The 15,149-nt window shown below is 46.3% G+C and overlaps 1 non-coding gene across 1 annotated transcript; it reads right to left on the bottom strand.

Moving 5' to 3' along the window:
- Positions 1 to 10,198: 10,198 nt before the first annotated feature.
- LOC142586476 (U1 spliceosomal RNA) lies at positions 10,199 to 10,357 on the bottom strand. Its single transcript, XR_012829239.1, has one exon. It is a non-coding gene; the product is annotated as a U1 spliceosomal RNA (small nuclear RNA).
- Between the last annotated feature and the right edge of the window lie 4,792 nt (positions 10,358 to 15,149).

The following is a 15,149-nucleotide window of genomic DNA, read 5'->3' as shown; positions in this document are numbered from 1 at the left end:
AAGAGAGAATGCAGGGATGTTAACTAAGTAGGAAAAAAAAGTATGTTTTTGAAGTGCGGAAAGCTGATCGCGTGGTAGACGTAGAGAAGGGGATGGGAGAGCTTAGAAGAGCGCGTATATATATATATATATATATATATATATATATATATATATATATATATATATATATATATATATATATATATATATATATATATTATGTATATGTATAGTGCAACTACCGGTGGTCTGCTCCGGACCACTGTCAGTTGCACCACATTGCACTTCGCTTTGCAATGTGGTGAACACGGTTTAAATTATAGATACGAGAGCTCAAAGAGGTGCTCCGTAATGTTAACGCATTTCTCTCGCATTTACGGCTAAATCGCCATTAACTTTTTATTTTAAATTGCGATAGCAATTATACTGGTTCCATACGGTCTCCGCCTTATGGAACCCGCACCAAACATATCGCATAAACGATTTTGAGTCAGTGCAATATCGCGCCACCCGATTCATTCACTCTCTATACTCATACGACATCAGCGTTTCCTCCTTAAAAGCCCAATCCGGGTTATCACCGCTCTCTGTTCGCCGTCGTATCGCCACCCTTTCCCTCTTGCATAACATTTTTCATTCTTTACTCAATGTAGCGCCTTACATCGTCCCCCCGACATACACACCGCACCGGCCATCCGCTTCAAGTATCCCGTTTTCGCACCAGAATTGTCACTTTTCCGCCTCTTTCTTTTTCCCCGTGCAGCCAAAGATTGGAAAGACCTTCCCAGCTCTATTGTTTCCATCACCTGCGCATCAACTTTCATTGGCAACTTAACAAATTACCTTTGTTGTTAAAACGAATGCGTCCAAATGTATCTTTATGCACAAACCACCCCTTATGTAATACACCCCCCCCCCCCCAATTGGGGTCCTTAAGGAAATAAAAATTAAATGAAATATGGACACTCCAGGAGCATTTCTGTCGTTGGCATCCCCGTGATGTTCCACATAAGGTCCAAGGGCGGTAGCATCGTCGCCGCGCGCCGTAGGCTGTATGTGTGAGTGAAGGTATGCGAGGGAGAGCCGACCATCGCGCCTCAATATCGCGCGCGCAAGGGAGGAAAGCGGCGAGGAAGCACTCCGTCTTGCGTCGCGCGCAAGGCATGGGGGGCGGGGGGGGGGGGTTTCTACACCGGCGGCTCCTGCGTATGGTACGGCCCGCGCGACCGTCCAGGCCCTATCTTGAAAACGATCTGCTATAGGTACAGAGTCTAGGTGTGCCGAGGGCTCATAGCTTTGTGTGCGCTGTGTTTTCGTCGCTTAGTTGGTGTTGAAGCGAGAGGCAGCACGAAAGTCAATTCGCTCGCTGCTGCTGCCACCCTTCCTTACTCCAGCGTTTGGACAGCGAGTTTCTGCGGTCATCGAGTGAGATGTGTTCATGTTTGCTTGTGCACGCGTGACACCATGCTTGTTAATTTAGGTAGTAAGCGAATGTTTACAAGTTTATACGGCCGATAAACTACTATCCTTACTTCGTATAGCTAAGTTTATTAAGTATGGGGTTTTACGTGCCAAAACCACTTTCTGATTATGAGGCACGCCGTAGTGGAGGACTCCGGAAATTTCGATCATCTGGGGTTCTTTAACGTGCATCTAAATCTAAGTACACGGGTGTTTTCGCCTTTCGCCCCCACCGAAATGCGGCCGCCGTGGCCGGAATTCGATCCCGCGACCTCGTGCTCAGCAGCCTAACACCACAGCCACTGAGCAATCACGGCGGGTTTCGTATAGCTGTCTACTAATTTGATATTTTAATCGATGCTTCGCCTTTCGAGCGAAACTGCTCTCCCTCTTCTTTTTTTTTTTTTTTTTTTGAACATGAAGCCGACTCTCGTAAATAACAACACGTTCTATTTCCACAGTGAACACGCTATCGCGATGCAGCGACGTCTCCTTCAATTGCCACTATATGCGCGCACTAGACACACGTCGCAGCGACTCCTATCACTCGTGACAGCGCTATCCCAATAGCCAGGTTCGGACGCCAGATTGCTTTCAAATGCAGCATGTTCGACAGTGCACTGTTAAAAAAAAAATATGTTTGCGATTCGCGTTCAGTGATTGTAAACGCAATACGTTGCGAATAAAGAAGACCAGTAAGAGTTGTATATTCTCCATTTAGTTTCTAGCTTTACTCGCTTACTAATACACAAGCATCGGCGATCCTACGGCCACTTACTTTCTCTATGTCGAATTCGCCAAGCCGTACGAAATTGTGAAAAACGTCAACCTATAGCCCTTCCGCACGAGGTTCACCCTGCAGAGAAGATACAGACGGGCAGTCAGTTCGACTGCTTTATGCCGAGTCTTTTATCAGCCGACAATTTCTAACATTTGTCACTCGTCTCGACAGATGCTCAATGGGATTTCAAACAGCGTTCGCATACAAATGTCTATGTACTCTTCAAACAGCCCACTGTAGGCGGCAGTGTAAATTCATAAGCAGACGCTGGCGGCTTCTATGCCTGCCCTTTTTTTTTTTTTTCCATTCATTTCGTTGATATGCGCACGACTGTATGTGTCGTTACAGCACCGAACATTAGACAGATATACTAACACCAGTTTAATGCATGCAGTTGTGTGCGCGGAATACAGGAAAGAGCATAGAGAGAGCCAGTTGCTATCAGTTCTGTATATGTATGGAAACAAATCGTCACACGAAACTGCATTGCGGTAGCGAGGCCGCAGGAAGCTATATCTGACTTTTCAACTTCAAAGGACCCGACCACTTGCCTGTAATGCTTCCTTCTCGCTCAATATGCCTTCTGCGTGGAAGTCCCTACACCCTACATGCGCTAATCGAAACGGCCGCTGCCACGGGCGCGCTAAAAACGACACCTTAGCAGCGCACAGCCTTTATGGTGCACCTTCGGCGGAGCCGTTTTAGCCTTGAACGATTAGTGAAAGGTGGTTTTTTTTTCTTTTTTTTTTCGAACGAACGTACACGGCAGCCCAGTCGAGTTTGAGAGAGTAATGTCTACCTGCAAAGGAAAAAGAAGGAAGGAACTACAAAACACGTACGAATACGAAAAAAAAAAGGGGGGGGGGTGAAGAGAAAAAAAAAAAAACGACGAACGACACTATAGCAGAGTGTGTGGGGCCGACCCTCCGGGGCACACATCTCTTTAAGCACGTTTGACCGAGTGCTTTGGGGCTCGCTGTGACACCTCGGCATGCGCCGGGCGAAGGTGCGATAAGCTCGGCGGCCCGAAGCTATCTGGAACATCGGACGTGCATTACCGGCGCTCGGGCGCGTCGGGAGACGCGCAAGATGCGTCACGTCGCAGTCAGATAGGAGAGGCGCGCGTCGGGAACGCATACAGCGTACAATACAGAAACCGAACCGAACGATCTTCCACTTAAGTGAAACGCATCGTTTTCTCTATTTCGTTCCACGAACGAGTCTCCACTGCAGGTTCGATGAGGTGGATACCTCGTTTGGCGAAAGAAAAAGAGGACGTGGAATCATTTTTTTCCCTTTTATTATTATTATTAGTATTCTAAAATGCGCTCAACGTGTCAAATGCCGTGCACCACAGACATTAACGGGCGACGCAGCTCGCTCGAGAATACGTTTTAATTGTTTTATGCCGTTCGGGAATCGTTAAGGTTCACGTAAATCTGGATTGTAGTGATGGTTGAATTTTGAGTGAGAATGGCAGGCTGGTGGGCGCTACGTGTTGCACTGACTCAGAGTTTCTCGTGTTAGTTGCGACCCATCTGTGGCCCATCCCGTGTCCCCTTCGGACAACGAAACTGGATAAGAAACGCCGCATTCCGAGCACGACAACAAAGTAAGCCAAATAAGCGGCATTTTCAATCATCACGCTGTTTTTGGTCCATACTAGCCATTTCAACACTAATTTTAGCAGGTGATGGGAGACGGCGAAGTTCAGCTCGTTGCTCACTGCCCTATCACTCACTGTCAGTCAATTGGCGCGTCAACAAACCAGTTGTACAAGCAATCGCTTGCGTCATCGTAATTGCTCAATTAATTTTTTGTTTCAAGCCGTCAGGAATGCTGAAATTCTTTACATTTTTGACGAAGTCATTGTAATTGTAATCAGCTATCTTTTTCTTTTAACGTGTACGTGGCTGTGCTAAACCTAAAAACTGCGCTGTGTTCGTCTCCAAGTCAACAGCACATATTCATCACGCCTATGAAGTACGCTGCAAGAAGGAAGTGGTTCATATAGGTGCAGACATTTATCCCCGAACTCGATAGCGGAGTACACATGGACATAGCCTCTCAAGCACTGCCCATGTGCCCTTCAGCAACCGCTCTCGAAAAAACAAAGCGGTCCCAATCGCGGAGGCCCAACAGCTAACGCAACACGAAAGACTGACAGAAACACGAGCTGGCTGGAACATATTACACACGTAAGGGTGTAGAACTGAATAGACCAAGAAGCCCAATAGAGACTGAAATGGAATTAAGGAATGAAGTTAGGAATAAGATCAGAACCAACCCTCTCCCCAGAAACATGCATCCAGAAGATAATATCGAAAGGAGAAACGCAAGAGCTGAAGCACTCTTGCCGGAAATAGAGCAGCAGAACCAAATGGCAGCTATAGTTGATGCTGCCTGGGTGAGAAGTAAAGAAGCATATACGGCCATTGTATCAAATTATCAAGGGAAGGTGCAAGACGCTATCACTATTTTTACTAAGGACCTCATGGTGGCGGAACAAGTGGCAATTTCTCTAGCAATCAGGAGCAATAAGTCGGCCTGCATATACAGTGATTCGAAATCCACTATAAAGTGTTTTGATAAAGGCTACGTAGCTGGAGTTGCAGCTAAGCTTTTTGAAAACATCATGATTATGAGAACTGAAATTCGATGGTTTCCTGCGCATATGGGGAAAGTGGACGAAACTCGGGTAAACCTCGATGAGGTTGCTCATGGCTTGGCACGAGGGCTTGCTAACCGTCACAGTCACAACCGAGCCGTTCACCAGCAAGCCAGGGAATCTAGAGATCATTTAATAACTTACAATGACATTACCAAACATTACTATTTAGGACGCAGGCAATTCCCATTGCCACATTCAAAACTGAACAGGGCTCAGGCACTCTCACTGCGCTTACTGCAAACAGGTACATATCCCACGCCGTACCACATTAATAAAATATATCCAGAGAGGGAGATCAAGATGGACTGCAACGACCGTAATGGCATCATTGGAATCACACATGTGCTGGCGGAGTGTCCCGCGATTCTCCCCAACCTCGTTGAAGAATGGATACAGTGAGAAAAAGAGGATTCAAAGCCCATTGTTTCAAGACCAACTAAGGGCCGTCCAGAGGTCCCATGATGTCGCTAAAGGGCTTGGCCTGACTGCCAACGTGGGAGCGGCCCGCCTTGGCTTAAAAGTCGAGCCTCCGGACCTCATTTCAATAAGAGTTTTCACCCACACACCCTGCAAGAAGGAAGCGGTTCATGTAAGTGCAGACATTTGTCCCCGCAACTCGATAGCGAAGGACACATGGGCATAGCCTCTCAAGTACTGCTCATGTGCCTTTCAGCGACAGCTCTCGAAAAAGCAAAGCGGTCGAACGGAGCATCTCTTGTTAGCAGGAACTGTACATGCGGTGTTCGTCACACCATCCAGAGCGTTTACCTTACACTCAAGGAGTGATTGCGCGCTTACTTTGAATGAAGTGTGTTTATTCCTGTATAAAGCTGACAAGGCGTGCAGCTGTGCTCACGAAGATTGCGGCAAACAACGAGGCAGATCCGCGACGTATAGAAAGCGGTATGCTTTTTTTTTATCCGGCAAGAGACATGACGTAAAGAAGCATATTTCTTATCTTCGGCAATGGGCTTTCACGCCGAAGAACTGACGACAAGACCCTTGAAGTGCACTGACGTCTCGTGGTGAGCTCGTCGGGTGAAGAAAGAGATACATGTAGATGTTTGCGCGCACGACAAACTATGATAGGCGCGACCGCTACAAGAACTCGTGTGGATGATGCCAGCTCGCGAATTTCAAATGTGTCTCATGCATGCAAGACATGCAACAATTGAGCGTGCTTACGTCAGAGGGTGCTGCGCGAGGCAATTTCTCTGTGTAGGTTTCGTCCGGTCACGAAAGTTCAGGAAGCGCAAATCAGCCTTTCTGCTTCGGGTACTTCGTTTTTTAATCGCAAAACGAAAGTGAAAAACACCAACGCCGTCTCACTTGTACTGCGCTACGAGCATTTTTTGTTAACGTGCCCGTAATACAAAGTGTACAGTGTGTATCTGTGGGTGTAGACGTATGCACAGTAACACAGCACGCCCTCTTGTACAACTGCATACTTACGTTTTCAAAGAAAAAAAATTATTTAGCCATAGAAACGCCATATTAACGCACCTAATCGTTTTGTCCTACACATCGTCCCGCTCTCATATTTATTTATTCGTCCACTTTTGTGGTGAGCTTGAATGGCTCTAATATTTATCTCTAGCATGCGTGATGTCATTGCAAGCTTTTAATGTGAACACTCTCTTTAGCAGACGCAATCACATTGCTTGAATTTGTGTTACAGCCTCTGCAAGGTGCACTTTTCCTGATGTGTCATTCAGCCATATCGGAAGGCAGCGAAGAAATGTCTCACTGGTACCCGTTACTGGGATGGTGGCCTCAACGAGAGGCGACATTGCAATCAAGATCAAGCATTCCTGTGAAGAGGAATTAGTTTCATTTTTCCAGGCTTGTGTATATTCGTGCGGAGCTAGACATCTAAATAAGCAATGCTTTTTTTTAATGATGTGGCTTTTATGGTAGGTGTCACATAAATATTTTGTTTTTTCAACTGTTCGTACACTATAATGAGCGACAGGTCAACAGCCTGATCTGTTTATACTTCAAAGCGCAAGAGCCGAGAAGCATTCCGCAAGTTTTAAAAGCTAGTCCCTTGTTTATATTCAGATGAATCATTTGCTTTTGTTCCGTCCTTCATGCTAGTTGGTGCACGATGTGAATTTATTCGCAGATGTGGGGCACGTTTCAGATATTCCGATTGCTCCTATTGTGTTTTCTGTTTAGAGCGTCGTCCAATGAAATTCGGCAAAGAAAAGCTAGGCCAACACTTATCACCCCTAACTTTCTAAGTTACGTGCATGAAATAGTTAATAATGTGATGATTGCGACGTACCGACAGCTTCGCGCCGCGTGAGTCCACGAGGGTTGCAATGTGGGCTTGTTGGTAATGCGTCTTCAAGGGGAGTACGGTAGCGCGATTCAAAGACGGAACAAAAGAAGACATAAAGGGACACACACCTTTGTGTGTGTGTGTGTGTGTCCCTTTGTGCCTTCTTTTGTCCCGTCTTTGAATCGCGCTACCGTACTCCCCTTGAAGCGTGCGTCCGAGCTTGCACACACTCATTTGTCAAAGTGACGTTTCTGGAAGTTCTCTTACACACTTGCGATTTCGCGCGCTGCGACGTGCCCGTGTAAGCTCAACACGCCTCGAGTTTTCTATTAGATACCTACAAAGTGGGTGAACTACGCCTATAGCACTAGAAAAAAAAAATAATGCGCGACCGATGGTGGGATCGAACCTTTGTCTTCCAGCACGCCAGCCCAATGTCGTTATATATGCCCCGATCTCACGCATGTTTTTCTCGTGCCATTGTTGCCCTTTGAAACAGCGGCTGCGAGCGTCACGTGACAGTTTTCTCTTCGACACGCTGTGTTGGACTGCCATGCTTTCGGTATTAACCCGTATTTTTTTTCGTCAGATGGGTATATCTACAAAATTGGTTGAGCTCCGCCTACAATGCTGCCGCAGTAAACAACTATAGTGACTTATACGTTACAATGATTTGTCTAAGAAGCGCTCGAATATTGAAGGGCCGGTTTAACACGCTATAAACGCGTGAGTGAGCTATATAATTAATTATGTATATGCGTGATTCATTTTCTTAAGAAAGTGAGAAACGCACGGATAACAAGTCGGGCCTCGCCACACTCAGCTTCTCTACATGGAACTAAACGATGCCGGTTGCGGAGCAGGGTTTACAAACAAGTGTCCGAAATGTCAGCACAAGCTAAACGTAGCTTTTGCGTGTCTACGAAACTTTCTTTGGACACTCCCGCGACAGCTTAGTGGCTATGGCGTTGCGCTGCTAAACTCGAGGTTGCGGGTTCGATCCTGGCCGCGGCGGCCGCATTTCCATGGGAGCCAAAAGCAAAAAAAAACGTTTGTGTACGTTCGATTTAGGTGCACGTTAAAGAACCTGAAGTGGTCAAAATTAATCCGTAGTGCAACACTACGGCGCGCTCCATAATCGGATCGTAGTTTTTACACTTAAAACACCGGAACGTATTATTGCATATATTTTAAATGCGAAGCATTTCTTTGTGAACATTTGCCACTTTGACAGTGTCTGTCTGCCTGTCTGTCTCGCCTACATCTTGGTTCTCACATGGTCGTTTCGTTAACTTGGTATGTGCCAAAATTGGCATAGTATGACAGAAGTGTATGATGAACATAAATGATAGGCCATGACATGAATGTAACGGCATGCGGGTCATGTAGGTCAAGAAACAGCCACCTACGTCTTGGCGTTTCGTTAACGTTAACTGGAATTGACATCTTTGTTGCAACCAGATAAATTTGTTCGCCTGAGTGTATATACCTTGTGTGGCGATATCGCGCAGCCAGCCTTGGTGCTTGGCGATTCGTGCGGCCGTTGCGCGCCACGCAGACTCTGAAAGTAACGTCGTCTGGGCATTAATTTCCGAGGCCACACCAAGCAATACTTTGTAGCACATGATGTTGTGAGCATTACAAAGTTCTCTCTCTCTCTCTCTCTCTCTCTCTCTCTCTCTCTCTCTCTCTCTCTAGTTTTTATAGTATATACATATTTCTTTGGTTCTTAGGAGCGTTTTCCTGGTCAGGTGCTGTGTCTCGCAGTTTGGAGCAAAGACGCCAACGCAGAGACAGCACACGCTTGCGTTGCCACGCGGTTTCGCCGCCGACCGCCACATGTCAATGGGCGTGAGACGGTGTCTCGTCGTCGTCGTCATCGTCGTCGTCGTCGTAATCATCATCATCATCATCATCATCATCATCATCATCATCATCATCCAATTGTTATGTCCACATCAGGACGAAGTCCTCTCCCAGCGATCGACATAAGTGACGTTAAAAGAACGCGTATACAAGCCGGAAACACGAAAAAAAAAAAAAAGAAACAATCAAGACGACCACGGGCGGCCCTTCCAACTGCTTTATTTCAGGCACCGAACCCAATAATAAACATGCACGCGAAAAGAAGAGGAAAAAGAAACTGCAATGCGAAATACGACCAGCGGCGGCGTGCTGCCAAAATTACAATTATTCCTATTACTGCCCTTACTCTCAATTACCATTATTAACATTACTCAAAAGCAATAAAGGAGTCAATTTCTTTTTTTTTGCATGCAAATGAATCTGATGATCGTGTAAAGCAAGGCCACACGAAAAATATCGTTGAGGTCAACTTTACTAGGAAAAAAGAATTCTTCACACTAACGATACTGGGCTTCACCGCGCACAAGTTATTGCATGCTCCCAACGTCAAGTACAAACGATCGTTACGATCATGCAAAGCAAGACCATGCAAAAAAAAAAAAGCCGGAATATCCCACGTACTCTGGGAATCGATGTTATGCGAAGCAGTGTGCGGGGTTCCTACCAAGTCAACGAAACGACCACGAGGACACCAAGACGTAGGCGGCTGTTTATGACCTACATGACACGCATGTCATGACGTTCGTGTCATGACCTATCATTTATGTTCGTCATACACTCTTGTCATACTAGATACCAATTGTGGTACATACCAGGTTGACGAAACGACCACGAGAGCACCAAGACGTAGGCGGCTGTTTCATGACCTACAAGACACACATGTCACGATATTCATGTCATGACCTACAATTTATGTTAGTCATACACTCTTGACAAACTATGCCAATTTTGGTACATACGAAGTTAACAAAACGATCATGAGGGCACCAAACGTACGTGGCTAGATAGATATATAATGTAAATGTTCGTCAAAAAATGCATTTTAATATGTATTTCGGAAATGTGAAGGTTACTACGAAAAAAAAAAAATGCAGAGCCACTCCACTCTGTGATGGTGAATGAGCAGCGGACAATATTTTTCGATTTTCATAAAGAGGGCTGGCGCGCACGCCTAGCCCTACTACCAAAAATTGCATGCTCCAACTACCCCGACTTGTGGAAGTGGCAAGCTTCAGGCGCAGTGCGATGGAAGAGGCCTCTGCACGAGGCCGCGGCCTCGGTGATCACCGCGGACCCAGCACCAGGTAAGCATGCAAGGACTTGAGTCGGAAAACTGCGCCATGTCTTTAACGATGCCATGTGGTACAGGTAGACAGGCCAATCGCAAGTTAAACTGGGAAAGCGACCAAGTCGCGAAAGTTCTTTAATTAAGGTGATATTTTTTTTTTACAGAATTGCTTCGCGTTCACAAACCTCTAAATTAATTTTGAATAATTTTTTTGCAGTTTGAAGTGCAGGTAAGAATATATGCGAGCAAACGTCAGAAAATGAGTGCGCGGGATTTATCTGCCATGCTAACCGTTTAGTGGCTATCGCGATGCGCTGCTAAGCTCGTGGTCCCGGCAGTTGCTGCTCTGTGCATTGAAGCACAAAAGTAACTGGAACACCAATGCACTTCAACGAACATTTTGAAGACTAGTGCCGTCCATGGCACTAGTCATATGTGGCGTAAAGCAATTAATTGAGAAGTTAATTCGCATAATTACGTTAATCATTCGATTGAACATTTTGATTTCTCGTAGCAATAATGGCCGCCTCATCGAGCAATTTAGATCAAGGGTTAGAATTGTGATATCTGACAAAGGCAATCTTCGAAAAAAAGTTTGGTGCAGCTAGAAAAAAAAAAAAGACACCCTGTGTGTGAGATATATACGTATAAGTAACTGATGGTGGCATGCTCCGGACCACGGTCAGTTACACTTCGCTCCTCAAAGAGGCAGCACGGGAGTCGAATAAGCTCCGGAACAACACTTTGCCGTCTAGTGAACGCGGTATGTACAACGTATTGTTTGGCGAGTATTCTAGCAATATCAGTCCGTCTCGTGAGGCCTTACATCTGGAAAAAAAAGTTGACAGTCACTTTAGCATACGCTAAAGAGGATGAAGGCGAAGGCCTGCGCGCTCACCAAACACTCATTAAATTACTTTGAGATTCTCATTCGAACGCGTTGCTTCCTAACACTACGTTTCTCTTTACTTGTTTTTCTCTTTACTTATGATCTTTTTCGGTCACCTAGACATCGCCACTGGCTCTGTGTGGTTAATGGTACGTTATAACGGTCGTGGTACACCATTAAGACACATACGCAAGTTTACTGATTGAATCTTGTTTTTATTTTAGCGCTTTAATCGACGAGGGTAGCTACATAGGCTTGTATATATTCTACTTTCTTGTAGCGCAGAAAGAATGAGGGACACGGGAAGGCAAATTAAACAAACACACAGAGCTAACTTTCAGCAGAAGATATGCCTGGCCACCTACGCGACTTCATGTGGCGTCTAGGGTGGCAAGTGCTTCGAACTTGTGACAGGCTAGATCGGCGGGGCGTAGTCCCATCTTCATTGTGCCCCATTTGCCCCCTTTCGAGAATCCAATAGACATGTGCTGCTGCAATGCGTTGTTGCCAGGGTATTTTGAAAGGCCGTGCATACTGGTTTCCGTGGCCTTGGAGCTAACCACTTTATTGCATCTGGTCGCTGCTCACGTGGCCGCTTTGCGCGACCTTTAATTGCTGCAGGGGCCTTACGTCTTTTTTCGTAACCGGTGCGAGGTAGTTGCCGCGGGACAGTATCGCCGCACTCTGTTTCCACTTCTGGGGAGGCTCTCCTCGGAGCTACTGTCGTTTCTGTCAGAGGAGTTGTTCTTCCTTGGGGAAGAAGAGTTCCTTCGACAGTGGTCATGCGCCGTTTCCTGTCGGTTGCTGATGGACGCATACAGCTTAATTTTCTACCAGCCTGGTTCTTGTAGCCGCGGGCCGTCAGGAGTGTTTATTGAATGTGCATAGAATGTAGGTGCCCGCGATTTCTGTGTGTGTGTGCTCTCGTATACATGATCATTCTTGTATATACACTTCTCATAGCATTACTTCAAAATTATGTAGTGTCCCTGTCACATCATCGCTGTGCAATAGCCATTGTGTACACTGTATATTTTGAACATCACTTTATATATGTGGCAGGTAGTTCATGTGTAACTGTGCCTTTCCGTGGGTCTAAGTGGTTGTATGTTAGTGAGTGAGGACTCGGACAGTATACTTTGAAAACGTGCCGTGTGCACAATGCTTCGTTTTTTTTTCTTTTTTTCTTTTTTTGGTATATGTTACCGTCCTGGTGGAATTGTGCCGCGATTGTGGCTCAGTGTTCTATCGTTTCTTGCTGAAATAAACTTTTTTGCCAAACACATTTATTTCCAGTTCTCGCAGGCGTGCTCATACTCCTCAAAACATCATAAGACACGTGACATTGCTCGACAAAGAACAAAACCGCGGGAAAACCACACGCAGACACTTTTGCGGTCACGATTATTTAGAAAGGTGTCTTTACAATGCAAACAAAGATAATCGAGTTTTTTTTTTTATTCATAAAGAAATACTGGCGCATGCGCTTGAATTTTGATGCCATAACGCCGGACGGTCAATTTTTCGAACCATGAGCCATCTAAAAATAATAGATAAATGTATAATTGGTCAAGTTAACACATGTAATCGTTACAATAGTGGGATAGTAGATTATTGGTAGCATTGGAAATGATACTTCTGACCGGGATTCGAACTACGTACCCCAGCGTGGCAAGCAGATGTATGTGTGAGCCACATTGATCGGTAGTGTTCGAAAAAAAAATAAAAAATCGTAAGCCATTCCACTCTGTAAAGGTGGATGACCAGTGAAGCTGTTCACACACGGAATTCTGTGTCACCTCTGTGCACGACACAGAGGTGACGCAGAATTTTGAACAAAGGTACGAACATATTTATTCTCCTGGTCTGGGGTCATCGTGACAATATATAGGTATACCCACACACATTTGCGTGTGACCTCTGTTATATTAACTGCGTCGTCACGTAAGACAATGAATGGCTCATACCCCCTTAAGCAGTGGCTCGATGCCACCGCAAACGCGGCCTCCCCATTACGACGACAGAAATTCTGCGCTGGAATGACTAGCGGCAACGGAGTCAGCTCTGGAAGATGACGACGAACGCCCGAGCAGTGGCACGAGAGCGTTCGAGAGGTTGCGCTGAGGGGCGCCAACTAAGACGACGCTCAAGCCACTGCTGATTATGATAATTTCTGCTTGCAGACGCCACGAGAGAGAGAGAGAGAGAGAGAGAGAGAGAGAGAGAGAGCATCTTTATTGAAAGGTCCCTGCTGGGTTCAAAAGGGGAACGGAAAGGCTGGGAGGCTATCCCCGTAAAGCTGTCGTTTCCGTCAGACGCAGAACAGGCCCTTAGCCGTAGCGGCGTCCTCCGCCAGCCGGACAGCCCAGAGCTGGTCTTCTGGGCATCTGAGCAGTACATCCTCCCACTGTTCAGGTTTCTTTTTTTTTTTAACGCGATAGCGTTAAGGAGCTCGTGTCGCAGAAAAGCCGGTGTCGTCGGCGTCGGCGTCCGCGGCGTTGGCCGTGAGCGATAAATCACGGCAGGCACTTCATAAATAAAAAGCAACTTCCAAGATGGGCTGGGTGGGAATCGAACCAGGGTCTCCGGAGTGTGAGACGGAGACGTTATTTTTTCTTTAAGCATTGTGGTTGATGCTGCGTCTGATATTGCTTGGAGCGGATCGGCATGCCACGAAACGGAGCCCTGGCTCTGAGCCGCATACAGCCTCGCTGTGAAATGAACTCGCGCACCTGCTTGTGCACTGCAAGGACTGCAAGTGTGGATCGCGGTTGTGTGTTACTATAAAGATTCTTAGCAGGAGCAACGATCAGACGGCTCGCGAACAAGCGCATTGCGCATAAAATATTAGGCGGCACATGTGTGAGTGATACGCCAATTAAGCTTTAGGGAGCTCCGAGATTTAGAGTGTTTGAGAGCTAGCTGGTTGTCCCGTCAGGTGTGAAACGTCTATGTTTATTCTTGGAGTTCGAGCGTGAAAGAAATCAGCCGGAGGCGTGAGGTGTCTCCGTGATTGTTCGTATTTCGTGTCTGTGGTACGTGTGCATCTCCCAATAATTTCTCCTTTATCGCGGTACTCTTTGAGACGCACACGCTGTCTATCTATATATACTATACGGCTAGAGATGTGCTGGTTAACGGCGCTGTTCCCTATACGAAATCACGCGATAAAAGAACAAACCTACCTAAATATCCGCACTGCAATAAATACATGTCGTCGAGTGCACCACTCCTTTAATAAGGTCAATAACTTTCTTGAAGCGTTCGGTTGTTCACTCACGTTGACAATCGTCTTCAACGGCTTCTTCACGAATATTTTTTTTTATCACCTGCGTTGCCGCAATTCCTTCTGACATCTCAGCCGGCGGTCATTTAAAAAGAATGCGATTTTATGCCCTTCTTTTCTCAGCAGAGCCTGTATTAGGGTAAGTACATACACTGCCGTAAAATTAGCCCGAGATTATAATTTGGTGTTCCCCGTGGTAAAAATATACCGAAAAAGAAACTGAAATAAAATACACGTGGATGACCTGGGCGATTACGGCAGCTGCATATAGGACGAGTAGTAGCTGGCGTCGCCTCAAATAGTTCGCCTCCAAGAGATGCGGCAGCTTCTAGGCATTCGGCGTGTGGCACGTCGCAAAGCGCCCATTCGGCGTCCGCGTTTTGTTCCCGAGGTCAACGCGAATGTGGCCGTTTCGAGCAACTAAACGAGCAACTGGTCTTTACCGTCACCATGCGCACGCGTGTTGTGGCGTCGGCGCTGCTGAGCCGATGCCCGAACCGCAACGGGCTGCTGCCCGGCACCACAGGAAATTCAATTATGGTGTGGTGTCCTTTAATGAACAGATTGCAGCGCACGGGGAAGAAGCCTTCCTCGGAAGGTGGCATGCTCACTTTTTCGAGAAGGACCCGGTAGAATTTCCG

This window comes from Dermacentor variabilis, chromosome 6 (genome assembly GCF_050947875.1).
Source record: "Dermacentor variabilis isolate Ectoservices chromosome 6, ASM5094787v1, whole genome shotgun sequence".
NCBI classification, from domain to species: domain Eukaryota; kingdom Metazoa; phylum Arthropoda; class Arachnida; order Ixodida; family Ixodidae; genus Dermacentor; species Dermacentor variabilis.
The sequence above is the reverse complement of the archived record's forward strand: the minus strand, read 5'-3'. Positions and strand labels throughout refer to the sequence as shown.